Here is a 24,982-nt window from a genome sequence, read left to right as displayed (position 1 = left end):
TTGACTTCGAACAGAGACTTGCTTGATGGAAACTACTTCTGATTGGTTGTTTTTTGCTTCCTTATGTTCCAAATCACTGCTTTGATTCTCAGCTTCATCCACTCTACTGTTGATTCCCCATAAATTGTTCTTTATTCTTCAATTAGTGTATCCTTCATTTCTGACTGGATCTTTTTTATGCTGCTGGGGCCCTCACTAAGTTCCTTGACCATCCTTATAACCAGTGTTTTGAACTCTACATCTTGCAGATTATTTAGTTATTTTTCTGAAGTTTTGTTCCGTTCTTTCATTTGGGCCCTGTTTTTTTCTCTCCTCATTTTGGCATCCTCCCTGTGTTTGTTTTTATGTATTAGGTAGAGCTACTACATCTCCCAGGCTTGATAGAGTGGCTTAATGTAGTAGGTGTCCTATAGAGTCCAGTGACATAGCCTCCCCTATTACCCAAGCTGGATACTCAAGTTGAGTTCACTGTGTGGGCTATATACACCGTCTTCTTGTAGTTGAGCCTTGGTTGCTGTTGGTATGTCCCAAGTCATCCACTGCCTGTGTTCTATACAGAATAGGTGGCCAGGAGAAGTCAAGCTGCTGCTAGTGCTGGGTGTGGGGCAACTTAGGGAGAGGTAGGGGGCTCTGTAAAGCCAGATACTGCTTGTTTGAAAGAATTTAGGAAAATCTGAAGCATGGGCCAAGACAAGCCATTCTTTTAGAAAAGCCATTGGTGACAGCTAGGGTTGGGTCGAATGTTGGGTGGGTCAGGGCCTCAGGGAGTCACCAGAGTGGGGCAAATAGTATGAGCCAGGTTGATGGAGCCTCAGATATAGTGCCCACCTGCCAGAGCTGTGGGGGTAGGGCTCAGAAAGGGAACAATGGCCTTTGCTAGCACTTCTGTCTGGGAGAAATCTGCCACCCCAGCTGTTTCTCTGATACTGGACATTTCAGCTCCTTTCCTGTATACCACTGGTGCCTTTCAATCTGCTGCCCCAGTGCTGGAGCTCAGTGGAGTGAGTATGAATACGTCTGTGTGTAGGCTCTCTAAGAGGAACTGCCTGGGACTCTAACAGTTCATCTTCCACAGCCTCAATATCAGCTGTTTTTTCCAGCCAGAACTTATGGGGACTTCTCTTCCTGGCACTAGAACCCTGGGCCAGGGAGCCTGGTTGGGGGTTGGGACCCTTGCTCCTGAGATATCCCTCCTGGTTTTTATCCACCACACGTGGCCTGGGGCCAGCCCATTCTATATTTTTGCCCCTCCTACTAGTCTTGATGTGGTTTCTTCTCTAAATCCATAATTGTAGGACTTCCATTCAGCTCAACTTCTGAATGATGGTTGTTCTATAGTTTAGTTATCATTTTGATGTGATGGTGTGAGGAGGTGAGCAGTGTTTACCTAGAATACCATCTTGACTGGAAGTAATTAACCAAGTGCTTTGAATATTGTGCAAGCAAATAACCATTTGTTGAATAAGTGACTGACATTGATTCTCCACAAGGACAGAGATTTGCATGTCACTCTCATCTCTGTATACTCAGAGGTAAGACCAAATCCTGATATGAAGCAGATTTTTGATAAATATTTGTTGAATGTTTGAACAGATTGGAGCTCTGGGAGGTAACTGTTGAAACTGAGTCCATTTTGCTTACTTAACTTTTTACATTTCTGTTCATTTTATACTGTCCACAAGTCCCTATTCTTCTTTCCCCTGCTTACCTGATGGGGTCACTCCAATACCTGAACTGATCCAAAAACTATTGCTTGTATTGAGGATCATTGCTTGTCTTTCAAATCAGGACATGAAGATAGGGGCTGAAATCCAATTATATTCAGTTTACAGACTTCTTTTAAACAACAGGTACTAGGCATTTTCCTTTGGAAATTTTCTAAGAGCTAATGTGAGGATAAGTAAATTTCAAAATTGCATACAGTTTAACCTATCTATTCAACTGCTCAGGTGTTATATAAAAACTCATTAGAATTGTTTGGATAAGGAAGATGCAGGAAGGTGAGCACCTCAAATTCTGCCCAATCACATTTGCTCTGGAGTGGTGGCATTAGCTGGGGCTGACTATGGGAGTTAGAGAGAAGGTAGAGTGTATCCAGCATGGGTAGTGGGAACAAGTGTGTCTCTTTCTGCTACACATAGGCAGGAAAGAAGACAGGACTCAGGTCCCCACCAGTGTGGTGGTGTGTCTCCATTAGCAGGGAAGGGGAGAGCTACACCCTTGTCTCCTTCCCAGGTACGGATATTAATGTGTACGGATATGATGTGTCTTGACACCAAAGTGACTTTGCTCAATTTAGAGGTCATCTGATGGGAGATTTTTTTGACCCTTGGGATGCTGAAAATCCCTCTATAGTTTTCCTCTATGTCTTTCCTAATGAAGGAATGGGGCTTGTTCAAATGAGTGAAGGGTACCTGGGAGGGAGACTGATCTGGCTTCCATCAAGGGTTAGGAAAGAAAGTACTAAGGACATTCCTTAGTACTTTCCAAGTTCACTTCCAAGTTGTATGAACTTGAGCAAGAATCTCAGCTTCTCTGAGTCTCAGGTGGATAGGTTATTGTCACTTAGGGGATAATTATATTTTCTTTGATGTATACCTTACTGTGTTATTGTGAAAATTTGGGACAACAACTTCAGGCATATAGTAATGACAGTTTCAGCCATTTATTGAGCATCTGCTATTATTCTGACCTAAACTTTGGGAATTAACCATACATATTACAAAGAGAGTTATCATACTTATGTGCTTATCTGGGTATCATTATCAATAGAAGGAGATACAGTGAATGCTTCTCTGCACTAACCCAACTTTCTTTTGAACCCTTCACTTGTGCTACAGTAATAGGCAGACATAACCACAGTTCAGTTCTGTGGCTCAGCATCAGTGCCTCCTTTCCAGAGCCCAAATAGGTAAGATCAGTGTCTGAATTTGGATGCTCTTCTGTGTGTTTGTGTGAGTGTATGCATATGTGTTTGTGCATATGTATTTTTGTGTTTAAAAAAATTACCTGGTGATTCTGTTATGCTTGTTGGCTTAGAATATTCAGAAAGCCCCATTGCTATATTAATTTATGCCAAGTCTTTGTAGAATTTACCTCTTCTCTACATGATTCTTTAAGATTTTTTTTTGAAAGGATCTCAAACTTAAAGAGAAGTGGCAAATATATTTTTTTGGAGTTATTACAGGTCAAGTTTCCAACATGAGGCTCTATCATTTCTGAATACTTTAGTGTGTATTTCCTACAAACAAGGACATTCTTGTGTATAAACACAATGTGACCATAAAAATTAGGATATTAACAGTCATATATTTGTATAGTCTAATTTTTTGACCTCATTCCAGTTTCGCCAATTGTTCCAATAGTGGCCTGTATAGCAAAAAGATCTAATCCAAAATCATGTATCATATTTAGTTATCAGGCCACAAGGTCTGAAAATTTTTCTCATTCTTTGCTTCATGATTCAGATCTTGACATGTTTGAAGATTATAGTCTCATAGAATGTTTTCCAAATTGGGCTTGCCAGATGTGTTTTTGTAAGACTTTAGTTATGTGTTTTTGGCAGAAATATCTGAGGATTTGCTGTGTTCTCAATGCATCCTATGAGGTGGTAAACAAAATTAATTTGTTCCATTGATGATACTCACTTAGACGCTTGATTATGGTGTCTGCCAGTCTTCTCCATACTAAATTTATTCCTCTATTCTTTGTAATTCACAAGCATTTTAAGAAGGGGCAATTTGAAACTAAGTAAATATTCAGCTACTCTATAAACTTCCAATCAATATGACCTCATGTTTTTCTTTGTTACTTAATAGGTTATGTTCCATTGCTAACATTATTTCCTTGGATTCTCCAATTGACTTAGATTTTTTCAGTAGAAGTTCCTTCAATTTATTTCTGTGATACTGACATGTCTCCAATCATTATTTGAACACTTCCTGCTTTTCTGGAATAAATAGATGTTCTCGACTTATTATTGCTTTTCCTGCCCTAGCCATGGAATCATCTATTTCTCCTGGGAGCCCTGGTTCCTTTTGGTTGAGAAGGGTATACAGAAAGCCAAAATTTGGGTTCTAGGTGTACTCATTGCTACTGGAAAGTTGTCTTTTCAGTGGACAGAAATAGGGTATATATTTGTGTGTATCCACACAACACTCATGCATACATATATAAATATATATGTATGTATACACACATTTACCTCTTTACCTACATTTATGTCTGGTTATCTATCCATCTGTTCTGAAAACCACAAGTAATCATATCAGTACCTCTAATTCCAATACAATACCATGGGGTTTATTTTAGTTTCATCTCTTTCCCCACTGTAACTCCCTTCTCAGGCACTGAAAAACCTAGATTCTATTGTCCTTAGCACATTTGCAAATGCCCAGTTCCCTTGTATGTATCCAGTTCCTAATGAAGCCATCCCACACGATACCCTTTCACTTGAGTTCCAGTCCCCTGAGCTGGACCATTGCTGCTGCCCCCCATGTAGATGACCTCCTTGCCCTGCTTGAACTCTGACACACTTTGGAGGTTAACCTTCTTTGGCGATGTCCCCCTCATCCTCCTTGGCTTCTTAATCCCATTAGGGCCACTGCGGCCCCTTCCTTTCATCACTTGTTCCACCCGCCTAGTAGCTTTAGCACTGGAGAGTTCAGGAAAGGAAAGGAATGAAATGGACTATATCAGGTTTTTACGATTTGGAGTACAAGCATTTCCTTTGTTTGAAAGATTAGTTTTAACCAGTCCCACAGTTGAGCTGGCTCTACCCCTCTCCCCAGGATGAGGGGAAACCTATCCTGCACTAGGACTTGTGGGGAACCATTCCAAGTGTGGGAAATGTGGCTCAGCCCCCACTTGGAAAAGCCAGTGGGGAGCGAGGTTGGCAGGCAGGACCCACATCCATGGATAGGTTCTCCAGTGGGAAATCAGGCCTGCATTGTACCTAGACTGCTATGAGACTTGCTCTTGCCAAAACTCCCTCACCCTGAATTGAGGCAGCAAATGTTTACTGAGTATCTTTAACTTCCTAAAGTCTGTGCTAAACCACCCAAGTATGGAGTGTGAGCAGTTTCCCCCTTGAGCTGTAACATCCTTCTCTTTGAAGTAATTAGCAGTGTTCTGTCCTTTGTCCTCCTTAAAAGGTAATCACCTGTGGTGAACCTGTGCATAGTAAATGAGGATCACCCTCGATGTACTGTGCCCAGAAAAACAATAAAAGCCTGTCCAGGCAGGGGTCAGGGCCCTCTTTCTAACTTGGAGAGGGGCCACGCAGCCCCTTTTCCTCCACAGGATTTCTGTAGTCTGTGTGTATTTGTATATTGTGGCCACAACAGCAGATCCTGTGGGCCGGGATCTGTGTCAAGGACTGTCTTGCTGTGGTCCTAGAAGCAGCACATTGCATTTTCACTGAGTTGACCATAGGAGCAAAGGTTTCCTTTCCCAGCTTCATAGTGTGCATCAGTTGCATTTCTGCTGCTCTTGTCACTGTTCTCTATTCTTTGTTTATGCTTCCCAATCCAACAAACAAAACTTTCAAAACCTTTAATGAATGCCTCTGCTATGCAATGGGAAAGGATTATAACCCTATGATTTCAGGAGAGGAAAAAAATATCTTTTTCAATCTGTTACTCAAAATACCACCATTTCACCTAACCTTATTTTTTTTAATTAAACATTTTTTTATTGTTGTTCAATTACAGTTGTCTACATTTTCTCCCCATCCCTCCACCCCACCCCAGCCAAACCCACCTCCCTCCCCCGCCTCCACCCTCCCCCTTGGTTTTGTCCATGTGTCTTTTATAGTAGCTCCTGTAAACCCCTCTCCCCACTGCCCCCTCCCCACTCCCCTCTGGCTATTGTTAGATTGTTCTTAACTTCAATGTCTCTGGTTATATTTTGTTTGCTTTTTTCTTTTGTTGATTATGTTCCAGTTAAAGGTGAGATCATATGGTATTTGTCCCTCACCGCCTGGCTTATTTCACTTAGCATAATGCTCTCCAGTTCCATCCATGCTGTCGCAAAGGGTAGGAGCTCCTTCTTTCTCTCTGCTGTGTAGAATTCCATTGTGTAAATGTAGCATAATTTTTTGATCCACTCATTTGCTGATGGGCACTTAGGTTGCTTCCAGTACTTGGCTATTGTAAATTGTGCTGCTATGAACATTGGGGTGCACAGGTTCTTTTGGATTGGTGTTTCAGGGTTCTTAGGGTATAATCCCAGCAGTGGAATTGCTGGGTCAAAGGGCAGTTCCATTTTTAGTTTCTGAGGAAATTCCATACTGTTTTCCACAGTGGCCTCACCAGTCTGCATTCCCACCAACAATGTACTAGGGTTCCCTTTTCTCCACATCCTCTCCAACCATTGTTTGTTGATTTGTTTGTTGCCCACTCTGACTGGTGTGAGGTGGTACCTCATTGTGGTTTTAATTTGCATATCTCTGATGGCTAGTGATGCTGAGCATCTTTTCATATGTCTCTGGGCCCTCTGTCTGTCTTCCTTGGAGAAGTGTCTGTTCAAGTCCTTTGCCCATTTTTTAATGGGGTTATTTGTCTTCCTGGAGTGGAGTTCTTTATATATTTTGGAGATCAGGCCCTTGTCTGAGGTATCATTGGCAAATATGTTTTCCCATCCTGTTGGTTCTCTTTGTAATTTGGTGCTGTTTTCTTTAGCCTTGCAGAAGCTTTTTATTTGATGAGGTCCCATTTGTTTATTGTTTCCTTTATGTCCCTTGCTTTAGGGGATGTGTCTGTGAGGATGTTGCTGTTTGGAAAGTCTGAGATTTTCCTGCCAATCCTTTCCTCTATCACCTAACCTTATTTTCACCTCTGGTGTTTTGTGAGTATTACTACAACCAGCCCATCCCTAAGGGACCTTCTGGCTGCTATGGCTATTTAAGAGCTTTGCACCCCTTTTGGGTAGGTTACAACAGCTTCCACGCTGGCCCCACGTCACATATCATGTTAGTGTGAACATGGACTCTGACAACTCACTCTCCTGGGTCACCTGTGTGTTCTACTGCTCACCTGTTTCATGTTTCCCAGAAACATCACTCATCCATTCAAGGACATGGCTTCACTTAAAAGTAGTCATGGCTACTTGTGTTCAGAAGTGTGAAATCAAAGTAGATGTTTGGTGAAGTCTCCCTGAAATAATAGGAACTTTGGACTGTCATTTTTGCAAAATTTCTTTCAAAAGCATTGCTGATGCATGCATGGTAAGTGTTGATATAGGCAATGCTGCTTGAAGTGGAAGGAATGGTATTTACAAAATCCTTAGTTGTTGATGTTAGCTTCCTGGATTTTTTTCCTTTAAACAAATCTTAATGGAACAAATGGCATGACAAAATACTCTGAAAACATCTGAAACATGAGGTCCACCTACACATACCTCCAGATAGCATCCTGACATGTCTGAATATTTGTTTTCAGTGGGTGTCTCTAGAATTCACTCACAGCTCACGCTTTGCTCTGCACTCAGGGGCTCAGCACTCATTCCTCATATACTCCCCTTTCTCTCCTTGATGTGATTGGGCAGGGCCAAGCAAGTGCCCTCTCATCTCTTCTGAACCCCTGGAACTTCTCTCAAATGAATTTGGCTTTTGAATAGTGCCTAGAGGGAAGAATTTCTCAGCACTACATTTACATTATTTTCCTGCTGTGCTTTGGATATTATTTTAAAATTCCATTCACACTCTTAAAGGAAATAGTTTGAAGAAAATAAGAGGTTTAAAATCTATCTTCTCTGCACACCTGTAATTCCCACTCTGCCCCACTGTCAGTGAGTCAGAGAATTCGGCCAGCTGCCGTGAGCTGAAATGACCTTCTCCGGAGCTGTCAAAAATGATTTTTAAAAAACGTGGTGGGAAAGGGATGTGGCTCCTTCCAATGCTTCATTCTTCTCTCTGCGTAGACAGGAAAGTCACTTTTCCAAATTAGGTGGGATGTGTTTGTGTTGGGGATGTGGTCTTCTACAGCCATGTCATTTGGCGTGAAATTACTTGATTAAAAAATAATATGTGACAGGAAACAATGGAGGAAAGGGACTTTTATCCAGAATTGAATATAATGAGACAAATTGACAAGAGTTTTCCTTATCAATTAAATATAATCCACATAGGCCCTGTTACAAAAGAGTTTGTTAAGCACTTGCTCATCTAAGTCCTCATCAGAAAGCTTTCCAGAGCTGGGAGCTGCCACTCTCTGTGCCGATCAGGCATGCTTAGGAGCTAGGGGCCCTGCTAGGAATCCCCCCTTTGAAAATGACACTGATACTGGTGTGCATGTACATATTAGCACATCGAAATCTGTAACTGAACAATGAACACCTGTGCAAATGGCAGGACCTTCTTGGCCAGCTGGTACCAATGAAGTGAACACTCTTCCATTTCTCTGAGTTGCCCAGTACAGCTGCTTCTCTGCTCAGAAAACAGAAGTTTTGACCTGGGAGAGATGCTGCATGGTCTGATGGATGCTCCTTTTCTGCTGGGGTGGCCAGCCTGGCCTGCATCCATTGATTCTGTCTCAGTGGAATATCCCATGTTAATTGCCCTCTAAGATCATCACCCATCGGTTCATGTTCACGTCCCAGGCACTGGTGCCACATGCTGCACTATACTGGCCTCGTGGGAGGGGCCTTGAGCTTTTGGCTCCTGCTTTGCTGGGATCAGTTCTCTCCCGTGACCCTCATGCCCTGAGCTGAGCTCTGGTCACCAGCACAGACCCCATTCTCTCTTGTAAACTTTGTTGGAGTTCTTGACTTCTTTTCTGGCCACAGACTACAGTCAATCCCCCATCCCACATCAGCTGGCTTCTCTGAGTTTCAGAATCGGGAAGCAAGAGCCTAGGCTTCCTGGGAATGGGCATGCCCCCCTTGCAGAACCACACTGAGGGGATTCTGGTGGTGCCTTCCTTCAGCCTCAAAAACATCTCTCCTGGATTTTCCTCATGCTAGAGGGTACCTGCTGGCTCCACAGTTGTTTAGCTAAGAGAAGCAGCCAAAGTTATTCCTCCTGTAGCAGGGAAAACCAGCTCCCAATGTCATTGTTGGCAACACTTAGGGAAAGATAAGGCGCTGAGTGTTGCTTTAAACTTCTCAGTGCCCAGTACTGACCATAAAAAATGGAGCAGACTCTCCTGAATGAGGAATGGCACTTGCATTGTGAGGCATATCTACTGTGTCCCTAAATGCCACAAATGGCAGACTGCTTGCTCTTGTCTAGCAGACCCCAGATGTTCCCACTCCTTCCTTATCCCTCGACCATCTGTCACAGCACTACCCATCTCCAGGGCCTACGTAAATCACAGCTCTCTTTAGGGAGCTGTACTGAAGCCTGTCATCTGTCTGTGACCTGGTGATGTGGCCTTGCTTTGCCCCCTCATGGCTCTGCACTTACGCGATGCCATAAATGTCATTTTTGTTCTTGTCTAGACACACTAAAATATAATTTCCTTGCGAAGGGCATTGTTCGGCTCATCCAAGTGCTGCCCTCCCCTGGCTCAGCCCAAATCACACCCACATGTCATGCAGCTGGTGTCATACCAGTGTGGATGCAATTAACTGAGGGCTGTCTGGGCAGCAATTGTGGGCAGCTAGAAAGACTGACTGAAGGTGACGGGCATAAGAGCCGCCAGAGTAGTCTTGAAACAGTGTTAGGCTTGGTGAGCTGGAGAGGCATTGTTGAGGGCCATGGGAAACAGTCCTTTTCCTGAGAGTAACATTTGGCATGGGCTTAGGAAGTTTTTTGTTATTAATAACAACAACAGCATAGTTACCATGATAGGGCCTTACTTCCATAACCTGATTTTATCCACACAAGAAAGTTAGTCAGTAACAAATGTTATTATTTCTAGTTTTAAAATAAAATAGAAACTCAGAATTTATAGTGGGTCATTGTAGACCTAGGATTCAAAGGCCTGTGTGTCTGTTATGTTTCTATTACATCAAATCCTGCTGCTGGCCTCCTTGGGACTCTATTGTTAAATAGTTTCGAAGTCCCAGAATCCCATGATGTCCTGAGTAGTGTGGTCAGATGGGAGCCAGAAAAGGAATGGGCCCTGTGGTCATGCTAGTGACCCTGACAGAAGAGGGGTCTGACAGCATTCTTTCAACCTCTTGTCACCAGAGCCAGCCTTGACTGCTTCAGTGGGTAGGGTTTATATCCTCCAGATGTCTCTCTATAGTCTATTACAAATTTTGGTAGAATTTGTTGATCTAACATTTTATGAAGGTAACAAAAAGTGGGAGTTCACGAGAGGTACTGAATCTACACTGTAGCGTGAGAGCAGCAGCTTGCTATTTAGCTGACTTAAGCATAACTGTATACAATAAGCACCTCTGTAATTGAGGCATTTGTTCCTGCTGCCACTATAACAAATGACCACAAATTTAGTGACTAAAAACATACAAGTTTAGTCTCTTATAGCTCTGGAATCTAAAGTCAAGGTGTGAAAAAGGATGGTTCCTTCTGAGCTCCAGGAGAGGATCTGTTCCTTGTCACTTCCCCCTTCTGGAAGCTGCTGCAGTCTTTGGCCTTGCCTACGGCCCCATCACTCCAATCTCTACTTCTGTTGTCACATATCTCTCTTTCTTTTGACTGTCTGGCCTCTCTCTTACAGGGCCTTTGTGATTGCACTGAGGGCCCACCTAGATAATCCAGGATCATCTTCCCATCTGAAGATCCTCAATTTATCGCATCTTCAGTCTCTGTTGTCACATGAAGTAATAGTCACAGATTCTGGGATTAGGACTTGGCTATCTTTGGGGACAATCATTCAGCCTGCCACAGTTAGTTTCTGATATTCACCTCTAATTTCCTCCTTACTGAGAAAGTGGGCAATACTGTTAGAGCGGTCCAGCTAAGAGAAGTTCTGCTCAGGTCCAGCACCTCTTTTAGGTTTTGTGTCTTATTTTTTGCTTCTGTCCTCAAGTGGGGAATGCTCAGCTTCCTCCCTCCTTGGCCCAACCTCTTCAATGAGGTTCTACAGTGAGGGGTTGCTTTTTGGGTGTCACACACATAATCAGAGTGCATTTAACTACAGTGGCATTTCTCATGGTATTGCTAATGAGGCTTGGCTTAGCTCCAATAAAATACAAAATTCTAGCTGCCTGCTTTACTTAGTATCCCAGATTGGCCACTGGGTGCAGCATCTCATGTTAGCCCTTGATTCCAAGGTCATCCCTAAGATCTCTTCAGTGCTGTGATCACAGCAAGATTGGGACCCTCAGTGGCAGATGCAAAGACCAGACACTTCCTAGAACATTGTTAAAACTCTACTCTGGACATTCAAGGATGGCCCTACTTGGTCATATCATACGAAGGATTTTGTGAGATCATCCAGCACTAAGAATTTACTAGAGAACCATGGTTAGAAGAGAAAGAATTTCAGTGATGGGTATGATGGGTAGGTTTAGTGGTAAGTAAAATATATTTATTCTTGAGAGTTCTCATGGCGAGATATACCCATGTGCCCACTATATATCTGCTGAAAGGTGAAATCACAGCCACCAGGCCCTGGACCATCTGCAGGATTCTGTTTCTCCAGGTCGTTAGGACTGCTGGACACCCTGCAGTTGTTCAATTCACTGTTAATTGGACACTGAGTGATAAGCATATCCCTGTATTACAGGGTGAAGAATTTTGTAAGCTGAAACTTCTTTTTTTTCTTCCCAATAAACATATCTTTATTTTATCCTGTTTTGTTTGATTTAATCTTTATTGTATTTTTTCCATTATCATTTTGTCCCCTTATTCCTCCTTCCCCCACAATCACCACACTGTTGTCCAGGTCCATGAGTACTTTTTCCTTTTTGCTCAACCCCTCCACCTTCATACCGCTCCCTCCACCCCGCACACACTAGCTGTCATCTGCTCTCCATTTATAGTCAGGGTGAAAGCAGAAAACTCTTATTCTAGTTGCTTCCACAGCTGACAAGGGAAACCTGGGAATTATGGTAGTTTGATGTGGTCAAGGAAGTGGTGGTCACTTCCAGCTGGGACACGGGCAGCCTGAGATAGAGTCTGGGATGTGGGGAGAGAGCAGCAAGAAAAACGGAAGGCAGTTCATTTCTCCCCAACTTTTTATTTTGAAAAAATTAAATCTAAAGAATAATTAGAAGATAGCATAATAAATACTCTAGATTGACCAACCCATATCATTTAGTCACATTTGCTTTCACCTGCTCACACACACACATATGTATACATATATATCTATGTATGTTTATGTATATATGTGTATATAGACACAAATACACATACATATATATGCTTTTTATTTTTCTGAGCCATTTGAGAGGAGCTTGAAGATGTCATGAAATCCAAATATTTTAGAATTAATTAATCTCTTGAGACTAAAGACATTCAATTATATAACTACACTATTATCACACCTATGTTAATAATTTTATAATGACATTTTGTATATGGCTCATATTCACATTTCTGCAACTCTCCAAAGTTTTTTTTTATAGCTTATGGGAATAAGAGAAAAAGTTTTAATAGATAGATATATTTTGAGAGTAGAAAAACTGGAGTGGGAGAGGTTACTGGGAATATTTTTGCTGTAAATTACCCTGTGAGAGTCATTGTGCCCCGCTGCTGTGCTGGTGTCTGCTGTAAGTTGTTTCTATAGATTCTGGCATCAGACTATTTCTTTGAAAACAAGCCCACCTAAACACAAAGTCCTGAGAGATCCCAGCAATTTTTTAGTGGAGAGATTACATAGGCTAGGATAACTATTCTTAATACTTAATTTAATGGTTTTTATACTTTAAGGTTCTTAAGAATCACTTAGACTGTTGGTTGAAAGCACAGATCCTTGGCCCCTCCCACCAAGTGATTCTGATTTCATTAGCCTGAGGAAGGGCCCCAAAAGCTGCAGTTTTAAAGAACATTCCAGGGGATTCTGAAACTTAAAGAAAGAATGACTTACTCAGTTAGGCCTGTTAGAGGTATACTTTAAAATAATTCTTTTCAATCAAGAATATGCAGTTTTAAATTCCAAGTGGCTGATGCACTAATGATGGACTTTTAGGGAAAAAAGAAAAAAAGAAAAAAAGGGCTCTCTCTTTCTCTCTCTCTCACACACACACGCATAGATAATGTTTTGCAGTGATCAAGGACGTGGCTATCTGTTCTATGCTATGTGAAAAATTGCTCCACTTACAATATTTTTGGAAAGTCCACTGTGAGAAGAAAATCAAGCATACATACTAAAAAATAACAAGAAATATGGCATAATGACATTCTTTGATTTCAGTTAATGAAAAGAGAATGAAAGAAGCCTGAGTCGAGTGTTTTTCCCAGACCACTCTGCTGATCATCAGGAAAAGCTTGGATCAGATGATGAAGCAGAAGGAAAAGTTTAAAAAAATATATATGTGTTAGGCATAGAAAACCAACACCAGGTCAAGAACCTTCTAATAGAGTATTCTAATGGCTCTCACTTACTCCCGGAGAAGCTTCTTCTGGACCTAATGAGGATGAAGGGTCTATCTAAAAACATACTATCTGGAGGTGGAAACAAGGCTCCATCATGCTGTAAGTGCATCTTGAAAGAGTAGACCAGCTTTTGTGTCACTGGGGGTTGCTGGGTGGACCATCTCTGGACCGTGTCATCTGACAGAACAGAAATATAACCTTCTGGCACTTTTTCTGGGAATTAAATATGGTACAAGAACAGTGTTATGGCATCCCAAAGACTGTTACAACAGATTTGGCACCTGAGGTGGGGAGGCCTTCAGTGTTGGTAGGAGTCCAGGGCAGGATTCACAGGGCCAGGGATTATGCCAGGGGAGACATTTTTCAGAAATGAATGACTTTTTGAAAGAAGAGATTAGAAAGCCTGAGGAGCCTAATGAGACTATTTAAAAGAGATACGAATATCCTTAGACTAGATTAGGATTTATAGTTGAGAGATGAAGTGAATTATCTCTGTATCTTGAGTTCATTTTTGTTAGAAATAAATGATTTGCTTAAATATTTTCTATGCACAATTACTCAGAGTAGTGATGTCGTTGGGGAGGAACTGGCCAGCTGGTTGAATGATAGTAATGAGCACTCTGAAGTTTTGCCTATGTGGAAATACAACTGTATTAATTAAGATTCAGATGAATTTACTAGTATCCCATGGTTGATAAATGTCTGTGCTCTGGTGACTTGGATAATTTAAAAACCCTATAGGAAAATATTTGATGAATTTCAAGAATTTAGCATTTCATGCATTTAATAACTATATTACTAAAACCTAGTAACACTATTATCCCTTCACTGTAGGATAATATTTTTTAAGATATGAAACAATGAAGCAATTTCTCCTGTCTTTCCTTATTCCATTTTGTCCTGTCCCCCAGTCAGGCTGTTGGACTAGTCTGTGACCATTGGCTCTGGAAGGGGAAATGAGAGCAGAAAGCAGAGAAATAGACACCTCTTTTTGGATTTTTTTCTTTTAATGGAAAAGGACCGAGGCAAGATTGTGAGAAAATCTCATGACTACGCACAAGCCTCCCTCCCTCTTCCTTGGCCTCCTGCAGGAGGACAGATGACCCCAACGAGAGAAAGGAGTGGCCGCAGTGACAGGGACCAGACAGACAGGAGCAGGATGGGTGCAGTCACTGCCCAGCCCCCACTGGGCGAGCCACCGTCAGCACCCTTCCCACAGTGCTCAGCTGATGGGGGCTAGCTGTGTCCTTACTGAGGCCTACTAGTCTAATTCCATGTAGAGAACTTCCTTTTAAGTATCCCTGAAAATGCTTAAGAGAAAGACCTGGGGCTCTGGATACCTAACCTAGTCAGGCAGTGAAAGGGAAAAGGACACTCCTCACATCTGTACTTGGCTGGGCTTAGGAACAAACCCAGAGCCCCTGAACCAGGACAATGTATAACACACTCCTTTCCATAGGCACATAATGCACCTAAATGTTCCTTGTCATGTCATTTTTGTATCAATACATTGGTTTTAGAGATGAGAGAGTAGATACTCAATCTGTTGGAGTTCATTAACAGGTGAAATAAATCTCTCTGCTAGGGTTAGCTTTTCTAAAACACAGATGTAATCAGATCATTTCCAGTGGAAAACCATTTAGGAGTCTCCAGAACTTGTCCTCAGCATGAAGGGCAATGCCTTTTGCAGTCAGGCCCACTGCATCATTCCAGCCCCTTCTCACCATCTACAGACCCTCCACTGAAGGCACATTAGATTGGCCACTGCTCCCCAAGACCTTCCCCTTCTATGCCTTTGCTCTTCATCTTCCTCTGCCAGCTCTTCCTTACTCTCACTTACCCTACGTAGCCCCACCCAACGCCACCCATCCCCCAACTACACCAGGCACAATCTGATAAATAGGAAAATCCTAGCCTTCACTTAAAGCCCAGGGAAACAACATTTTTTAAATCCGCCTTGCCCTGCCTCCATCCACCAACCCTGCCTCCAGGGAGAATCATACTATTGGGCATTACAGTACTTGAGTCTCACATGTTTTTATGAGTGGTAAATAGATCCTTCTCACAATAGAGTTGTACCCCCTGAGAGCAGACACTGTGTCCTTCTCATTCTGGTCTTGCACCTGGCACAGTGGTTTGCACATAGCCACACTCAACTGGTGTTTGTTGAGTTTAATTGAAATGATAGGAAAATGTATATTTGATGGTTACTGACCCATATAAATACATGTAACATATGAGATATTTACTGTATTCTTTCCCATGGTTCAAGAGTAATCTAATTAACAAGATTCCAAGAGATGTCCTGTAGGGAAGGGAGTTCCCTAACAGTCTTTCAGTGATACTTGAGAATCCATCACAGCTTGAAGAAAACATCACGGTTTCTCTTTTTCTTTTTAAATATATTTTATTGATTATGCTATTACAGTTGTCCCATTTTTTCTTCTCTTTATTCCTCTCTGCCCTGTATCACCCCTCCCACAATCATTCCCCCACCTTAGTTCATGTCCATGGGGCATACATATAAGTTATTGGGCTTCTCCATTTTCCATACTATTCTTCACCTTCTCCTGTCTATTTTGTGCCTCCAATTTACACTTCTTATTCCCTGTACTTTTTCCCCCATTCTCCCCTCTCTCCCTCCCCACTGATAACCCTCCATGTGATCTCCATTTCTGTGATTCTGTTCCTGTTCTAGTTGTTTGCTTAGTTTGCTTTTGTTTTAGGTTCAGTTGCTGATAGTTGTGATAGTTTGTTGTCATTTTACTGTTCATAGTTTTGATCTTCTTTTTAGATAAGTTCCTTTAACATTTCATATAATAAGGGCTTGGTGATAATGAACTCCTTTAACCTGACCTTATCTGGGAAGCACTTTATCTTCCCTTCCATTCTAAATGATAGCTTTGCTGGATAGACTAATCTTGGATATAGGTCCTTGCCTTTCATGACTTTGAATACTTCTTTCCAGCCCCTTCTTGCCTGAAAGGTTTCTTTTGTGAAATCAGCTGATAGCCGTATGGGAACTCCTTTGTAAGTAACTCCCTCCTGTTGTCTTGCTGCTTTTAAGATTCTCTCCTCTTTCATTTTGAGTAATGTGATTATGATGTGCGTTGGTGTGTGTTTCCTTGGGTCCACCTTTTTTGGGACTGTGTAAGCTTCCTGGACTTCCTGGAAGTCTATTTCCTTTGCCAGAATGGGGAAGTTCTCCTTCATTATTTTTTCAAATAAGTTTTCCATTTCTTGCTCTTCCTCTTCTCCTCCTGGCACCTCTATGATTTGGATGTGGGAACATTTAAAGTTGTCCTGGAGGTTGCTAAGCCTCTCCTCATTTTTCTGAATTCTTGTTTCTTCATTCTGTTCTGGTTGAATGTTTATTTCTTCCTTCTGCTCCAAACCATTGATTTGACTCCCTGTTTCCTTCCCTTCATTGTTGGTTCCCTGTACATTTTCCTTTATTTCACTTTTCATAGCCTTCATTTTTTCCTCTATTTTGCAACCATATTCAATCCATTTCTGTGAGCATCCTGATTGCCAATGTTTTGAACTCTGCATCTGATAGCTTGGCTATCTCTTCATAGCTTAGTTGTATTTTTTCTGGAGATTTGATCTGTTCTTTCATTTGGATCTTTTTTTTTTTTTGTCTTGGTGCACCTGTTACGTAATAAGGGGCAAAGCCTTAGGTATTCACCAAGGCAGGGCAACCCACTTTGCTGAGTTGTGGCTCTATATGTGGGGAAGGGGTTTGGGAAGGAACAATGCCGCTTGCTCAGCTCTCTGCTGGCTTTCAGTCACTTCCTCCACTACCCACAAGAAAATTGGGCCCTTCTGGTGCGGATTCCTGGGTGGGTGGTTTTGAGTATATTCTAGAAACCCATGGGTCTGTCCAAAAAACTCTCCGGTGAGGCTGGGGGTTTCTCCTGCTGTCTCAACCCCCACAGGTTTATTCAGTCATATTTTTGAGACTTTATTTCCCCAGGCTGGAACCCTAGGTTGTGGGATTTGTCTTGCTTCTCAGTTGTTCCTCCCAGTTTATCCACATGCAAAGGTGGGACTGCCCACTCTGCCAGCTGCCACCTTTCCTGTCCTGTCCTCCGTCTGCCACCTTGCTGCGAATCCTCTCCACCCCAGATGCCCATCTCTGCCCCTCCTACCAGTGTGGATGAATGTTCCTTTTTTTACTCCTTGTTTGTCAAACTTCCATACAGTTTGATTTTCTTGCGGTTCTGATTATTTTTTTGTTTTTAAATTTGTTATTGTCCTTCTTTTGGTTGTGCAAGGAGGAAAAGTGAATCTACCTATGTCTTCATTTTGGCCAGAACTGTCAGTTTGTGTTTTTATATCAAATATTTCAATAGCCACTTATAGAGCATCATCTTTGTACCAGATTACCCTTGGTTGTTTTTCCACTGTGTCAGACAGAAGCTAGGTGGTAGCAGGGAGTGGAGAATGGGATGTAGGAAGCTCAGCCCTCTGAGTCCTTCTTTTTGCCATTCCTATACAGTTCCCAGTGCCCAAAATATTCCAAGGTGAGAGGAAATTTGGGATGTTCTCCAGGAAAACAGAAGAGGCACTGTGGTGCAGAAATCTGTGACTGTTGGCAAAGCTGAGCCCAAAGTGAGCTAGTGCCTTTGTTTCCGAGAGGAAGGTCATCTGAGGGTAGGAGGAGATTCATATGGTACAGAATAAGGAGTGGGCAGCAAGGGTAAGAAGTGAGCTTTTACATCCTGTGCTTGGCATGAGGCCTCTAGAAGTGACAGACATTCTAGGTCTTTTGCTTAAGAACTGATTGAGTCATTTCTGGCCTGAGAGAATCTCTGCAGCAGGCAAAATTTTGGCAAACTTTCATGTTCCTTCACCACAGACGGAAGTCATACCTCCATAGATAGAGGGTGGTTAGAATGATGAACTAATCTCAGAAACAGAGATTTGAAGCCTGTGTGTCCACTTTCAAAGTCCCTATATTCCAGTATGTAGCTGGCACCCTGCTCGACACTGTGCAGAACATCACCATGGTCCTTATCTTGTAACTGATGCAGAGAAAAGGGCTAATATGTACCAGCAATTAATCAATGACGACAATGAATAAAATTAAGTGCCAAAATAAATGGTGCGCTCTTTCTCCTTCCTATCACTTACTTGGCTTGTGGAATATACTGAAATGCAGGCCTGGGTGAGAAGAGCCCATGGAAGGTCTAGATTCCTTAGCTACAACTAATCTATTTGCCCAACAGCCATGGCTGCCCTCTAGGTCAGAAGGCTGGGACCATGTTGTTGGATGCAGTCCTGTGGAAACATCTGCTCTATGCAGAGTAAATCCCAAGAACTTGGGAGAGGGGTGTAGGGAGGGAGTGTCCGCAGGGAAAGTCTGTAGTGCAGCAGCCATATGCTGATGGATTCTAGGACCTCTCCACAGACACTGCTTGTGTTTGTGGCCCCTGCTGTGATGCTATGGACAGTAAGAGGAAATCATTGTAAATTATTTGAATAACATTTCTAACTGCCATGATACACTCACACTCCATGCCCCATCATCTGTGTTACTTGCTGGTCTACAGGTGATGGGTTCTTGCAGCCATAAGCCCAGTGGAGTATCTTTGGCCTGTGTGTTCCTGGTTGTATAAACAACCAACTGGTTTTCTCATGATTAATTCTTCCCTTTCCTCCATCTATCTTGATCTTCACCCTTCTTTCACCAAATTGCTTACTTCTCCTTTGTCACCTCAGCCCTTCCTAATGTCATTTTCATTCTCACCTCTTTGTAAAATGGTGGCACTATATTCCAGGAATTACTTGAGAATGCAGAACAACAAAAGGAAAGAGATGGTTTTTACCTGTGTACACAGGACTCCAAGGCAAGGCTGAGATGATCTTTGGAGCAAAGCCTCATAGATATTGTTCGTTATTCTTAACCCTTCAGCAGTACTGAAGTGTGAGGCTCTGAGATGATGGAGTGGGGACCTGTCCCAGTTCACAGTATAGGGGGTGTGTTTATAAGTCCAGTGGACAGGGAAGTTTTCCCCTTTTGACATTTTTTTCAGTTTTATCACTCAGAGGCCGGTGCTGTATTTAGGGCACAAGCAGCTGTTCTTGAGCTCTGTGCCATGGCCTGGAAATTCCTTCCTACCAGGGGAATCACTTGATGGCACCCACATCCTTGATACCTCCTTTCTCTCCTGCCAATTGGCCCACAGCAGGGTGGGCCTCCACAGGTGTATGCAGTGATGCAGCCCTACAGGAGCAGAGGGAAAACAGATCATTTCAGCTGACTAGTGTTTACCTCAGAGACCACCATGGTATTAGAGTTGGGTGAATCCCAGGAATTCAGAAGCAAACCTGAACCATGATTATTCTCTTCCTATAAGTTCTAGGATGTTATCAGCCATGTGAACCCAAAGAGATGATGTGTCAACTTGACTCGTACAGTCTTTTCTGACAATGACACTGAGAGACAGAGGATGGTAAACCCTTGGGTCATGATACTTATCAACTTTGTGCATGCCCCACATCATTTGGGACAGGTCTTTGCTTAGAGTAAATATTTGGTCATATTTATGGATATTGGCACCATATTTAATTTATGTGCTCATTCATTTACTAATTCCATAAATGTGTACTGAGGGCTTTGGGTGGGACTGAGCACACTCACTTGGGGATTGGCAACACTGTCAGGTAGAATAGGAGCAGAAACCAGAGGGACTGGGGAAAAAAGGAGAGAATATCTCACCTGTAGAGGCTGACTGCTGAGAAGCAGCTTGATGACTGAAGAGTGACAGCCAGGTGGATAGTTAACTCAGCTATAACAGCACAGATCAACTACAATTTCTTGACCACTTACTAGGTACCATTCAGTTCTCACAACAAGCCTGTGAGGTTAGTATTATTCTCTTTATTTTGAAGGTGAAGCTTCTGAAGCTTAGAAAGATTAATCTTCTTGAGGCCACATTCATTACTTTAAGTGATGGGACAGGATTTGAACCCAGGTCTTCTGATTCCAAAGCTTTAAGCTGTAATCTCCACAACACCCCCAAGTGTGGTTAAGTAAGTGTCAGCCAAGGGTCCATCACTGACAGGCAGGGAAATGACATGGGGGTCTCTATTACTCATGGCAGAACCCAACCAGTCCCAACAAGGAAGGGTATTGGCAAGAACATGGCAGGGTATCAGGACATGGGCATGAAGACCAGGCTCCAGTTCCAATGGGAAGAAGTCAAAATAAGCATGGGAACTAAGTGGACATCCAGTTGTGGAAACTCATTTGAATGTAGGCAGATAGAGAAATATAGCCTGGTACCTATGGGCAAGAATGATTTAAGCATTTAATTTATCACATTGTCCACTAATTCAGCCTTGAAGCAAGATCCTGTGAGCCTTGTTAACGAGGTGCAGTGGATGCTAACCCTTTAGTCGCTGAGCAATGGGGATGTGGGGTAAGATTGGTGGTGTTGGGGCACAAAGGTCTGTCCTACTCCTAGGACTGCCCCAGGTACATCACAGTGTCATAGAGGTCCTATCATTCTTCTGTGTCCCAGCAGCCACACCTATGTCCTAAATACCAGTTTATTTAAAGTTCTGTCCAGCCTCAGTGAGACTGGACAGCTAGCGCCTTTCATCCCCTGGAAAGACTGAGGTGGACCCTGGGCAGGGGGTGATGTTTCCAAGGCAGGCACACGGTTGCCCCAGAGAACTGGGAAAGGAGGGCGAGACAAAAGCATCATTTCTCATCTTAAGCTCATTAAATTCTTGTCTCCAGAATTTATTACAGTTTGACATTCACGCAGAAAATTGAATAGTTCTAGTCCTTAACTTCTAGAAACTTCATTTCTAAAATGAGTACCTATTTGGACATGCATATGTACAGTTGTCTAACAGTAGGAAATAATATGGAGCCGCTCTAACGTGGACTAATATAGAAAGTAGCTTAAACAAGATGGATGTTTATTTCTCTTTTTGATAGTAGGCCAGTGCTGACACAATGGCATCACTGTGCTGGGGACCCAGAATCCTCCTGTCCACTTGCTCTGTATCCCTCAAGGTCTTGTTCTCACCTGCACTCTGCAAGATGGTTTGCCCCTCAGTCTTCATGTCAGCTATCAGAAGGGGTAAAAAGAGAGGAGGAAATGCTTCTCCCTTTTAGGGCATGATCTGTATGTAAACACATCACTGCTGCTATGTCCCATTAATAGGAACTTGGTCACTTGACCACTCCTAGATGCAAGGAGGCTGGGATATATACTATTTGTTCTACAATGGTCAATCCAGTTAAAAACTGGGCATTCTTTGAAGAAAAGAAGAAGCAATTTGGGAACAATTAGCAGTCTTCGTCACAGTACCTATTTTGGCCACTCAGATATCCATATGCATGTATGCATTCTTTTTCCTTTATAGACCACACCCAGCTCTTGCCCATAAGAGATCATCCTAAAGTCCCACTGAGTCACTGTATCCAGCTCAAAGTCTAGGATCTCTGGGTGACATAGACTACAGTCACCTCTGTCATATTTAGGTGAGGTTCCTCTACATAGTAAAAACAAGTCATCTGTTTTCTGCATACATGCCACATACAATGACAATGCAGGATTAGACGGATGATAGTAAAAACTCGTTTTCAGAAAAGAACAGGAAACACAAATGCTCCTTGGTCCATAGTAAGGATCAAATCCCCCCAGGCAGAAATAGCAACACCTCCCACCCTGCTGTGCAGTCATTTCCTTGGTAAACACCCCTGAAAGCCCCTGGTGAGAAGGAAAGTCAGACCCTGACAAATTCACAGAGCAGAGTGGCAAATCAGCTTTGAAATTTTACCTGTGGCTAAAAAACTGTTATTTTAGGTTCCTTGGACACCAGAGAAACCTACATTCCAAGTAGTACAGTGTTTTTAAAAGTTTTGTCAAAGACACTGAGGCCCAGAGAGACTCATCCATAACATTCCTGTTCATCAGGACTTTACTTATATCAAGCGAGAGAAACCCACATCACGTAAGCTCAGGCGTGAGGGGGACAGAATGGCTGGTGGACCCAAACTGTGGGAAAGGCATTGGATCTGGGCCTTGGAATGATGGAATTGGAGCTGGATGGTCACTGGTTTATCTGATTGTCCTGCCTCTGCTGCTCTTGGTGTATCAACATTCTATTTTCCTTCTACAAATCTGCTACTTCTATGTGGTGGGACAATACAGCCACTGGTGCCTCAAAGATTCCACTTCAGAGCACAGAGACCTATTTTCTCTTAGGTCAAAGTCAGAAATTTCTAGGGCAGGGCTTTGGTTGGCTGGCTTGGGTCATGTGCAGTGGACCCTGTGATGGACAGCTCTGGCTGGAAGGGAAAGGAAGATGGGAGAGGTGTGGGCCGACACAACAGGTGCCTCCTACAAACCTGAGGGTGGACTCTGAGGACTGATTCCAGTCTTTTGATTTCTGATCCAGTCAGTACACTTCCCAAGTTCCACCTTTTTCTCAGCTGTTTGTCTTAGTCAATCTTTATTTCCACATCATTGATGTCTGATGTAGTTAATTTGGTTAGGTTTGAGCTGTCGCATTCCAAGTTCAGCAAGGATATGCAAGTGTCAGGTAATAATCCTTCTCAGTCTTGTGAACCAGTTAATACCACTACCAGGCAGAACCATTAACATGCTGACTTATTTTCCTAACATAACAATCCTCTAGCACTGAGCTCTGTTGATTGATATTTGACCTAATAGAGCTGATCTGGTTAAGCTTCCCTGGTCTCCAAGGACATTATTCTGACAGTGGGGATATAAATTTTTTTTGTTAAACTAAGTTTAATATCTTTATAGAAATATACTTTCCACCCACCTTGCTGGACCTAATACAGACGTCTTCTGCTGCAGACTATGTGGAAATACACTCCAGAGCCTGAGGCCCTCCTCAGCTGGAGACCTTCATGGCAAAGCACTGTTGGTCCTGTCCATGAGTGCAGAAAGATTTAGTGGGTTAACTCAAGAATCCAGGAGGCTGAAGAGGAAAGAAAGTGATGAAACTCTGGGTGGAAGAAAAGGAAGCTAGCAAACAATAAAAAATGGCAGGAAGGTTCCAAACCCATCTGGAACCCATTAGAATATTGAGAACCACTTTTCCAGAATATTTTTCCGGTATTATTTTCTGCTTCTTTGTTTGTTAGAAAGAGTCCATTTGGGAACAAGGACAGTACAATTTAGTAAAGAGATCTCTTTTAGGCATGTCAGTCCCTGGGAGTTTCTTTGGAGAGTCTTGATGGTACTGGTAGTAAAGTCACAGGTAAGAGCAACCAACTATTAATAAGTATGTTCCCTTAACCAACTTCCATAAAACTGATTTTCTAAAGACACAGTGTGTTTAAAATTAAAAAATAGAGCTTTCAGATGAAGTAGTGAAATACATTTACTTTTTCATGTGATGCTCTCTAATTCTTAGCTGGTTGACAGGACAAAAATACTAAAGGTTACCTATATTTTGGCTGTTAGAGCCCACAGTTCCTGGCCTCAAAGCAGGGAATTAAATATGCTGTCTGGGAATATTTCCATGAAATTCACCCAAGTCCCTTAACTATTACAGAGTTCAGGTGGAATAATTAAAAAACATTTAAATCAAGGAAATTGGATCTAGGAAAGTTAAATGACACTGTCTACATTTTTTAAAAAAAATAGAAGTATTCTTTTGAAGTAAAAAAAGGACTTCCATTTTTTAAAATGTTAAATTCTGGGAAAAGATCATCAAGCAAATTGCTCTTAAGGGGGATGTGAAGAAACTACTTTATATTCTTGTTTAAAATTCGTATTTTCATTTAAATGTATTTTAAGATATATTTTTGGGAGGAAAAGGAATATGTATGGTCATTTTAAAAATCAAAAGAAGATCCTGGAGTGCCTTTGAAACCTGCAAAGTTTGGTGCCGGCATGTGTGTCCTTCCCAGTGAATGGACAGACAGCCCAGTGAGTCCGGTGCTCTCATCCTGCTCCCAGGTTCTCATGTTTGGGTTGAGGAAGAATACTTTCATAGGGCACAGGCTTTTGGATCTGACAATGTATCGAGACTTGGGGACATTCTTGTACAGGAGTGTGTGCTTCTGCTTACAGTGGGTGAGTCACTTAACCAATGGGGACTACTGGATTCTCACATGCAAAATGGGGAAACTCCAGCATGACTGAGGTGATAAAACAAGAAAATGTGTGCCAAAGGTTTGATCATAAGGAGATTGCAATAGTGTTGCTGTTGTTATTATTATCACGACTATGACTGTAAGTCAGGACTTCATTTGGATCTAGGACTCCACTCCCTGTGAGGAGCTGGCCACAGGCATTTATGTGTCATTTCTCAGCTGGAATGGCTTCCTTCTCCACCACCAAGGTCCAGCTCATCAGCTGCTTCCCATTGGATGTGAAGGTTCTCAAGGGATGGCATGGAGTTTGTTTTTCATCTTCGCTTTTTCCATCCAACTCGGTTTGATTGGGAACAGGCTCTCCTCTTGCCACCTGTCAGGGGAATGCCTTTGCCAGAGAAGAGGCCTGCCCCTGCTTTCACAGGCACTAGCCCGTC

Source organism: Desmodus rotundus, chromosome 4, assembly GCF_022682495.2.
Source record: "Desmodus rotundus isolate HL8 chromosome 4, HLdesRot8A.1, whole genome shotgun sequence".
Taxonomy (NCBI): domain Eukaryota; kingdom Metazoa; phylum Chordata; class Mammalia; order Chiroptera; family Phyllostomidae; genus Desmodus; species Desmodus rotundus.
Note: the sequence above shows the minus strand (reverse complement) of the source record.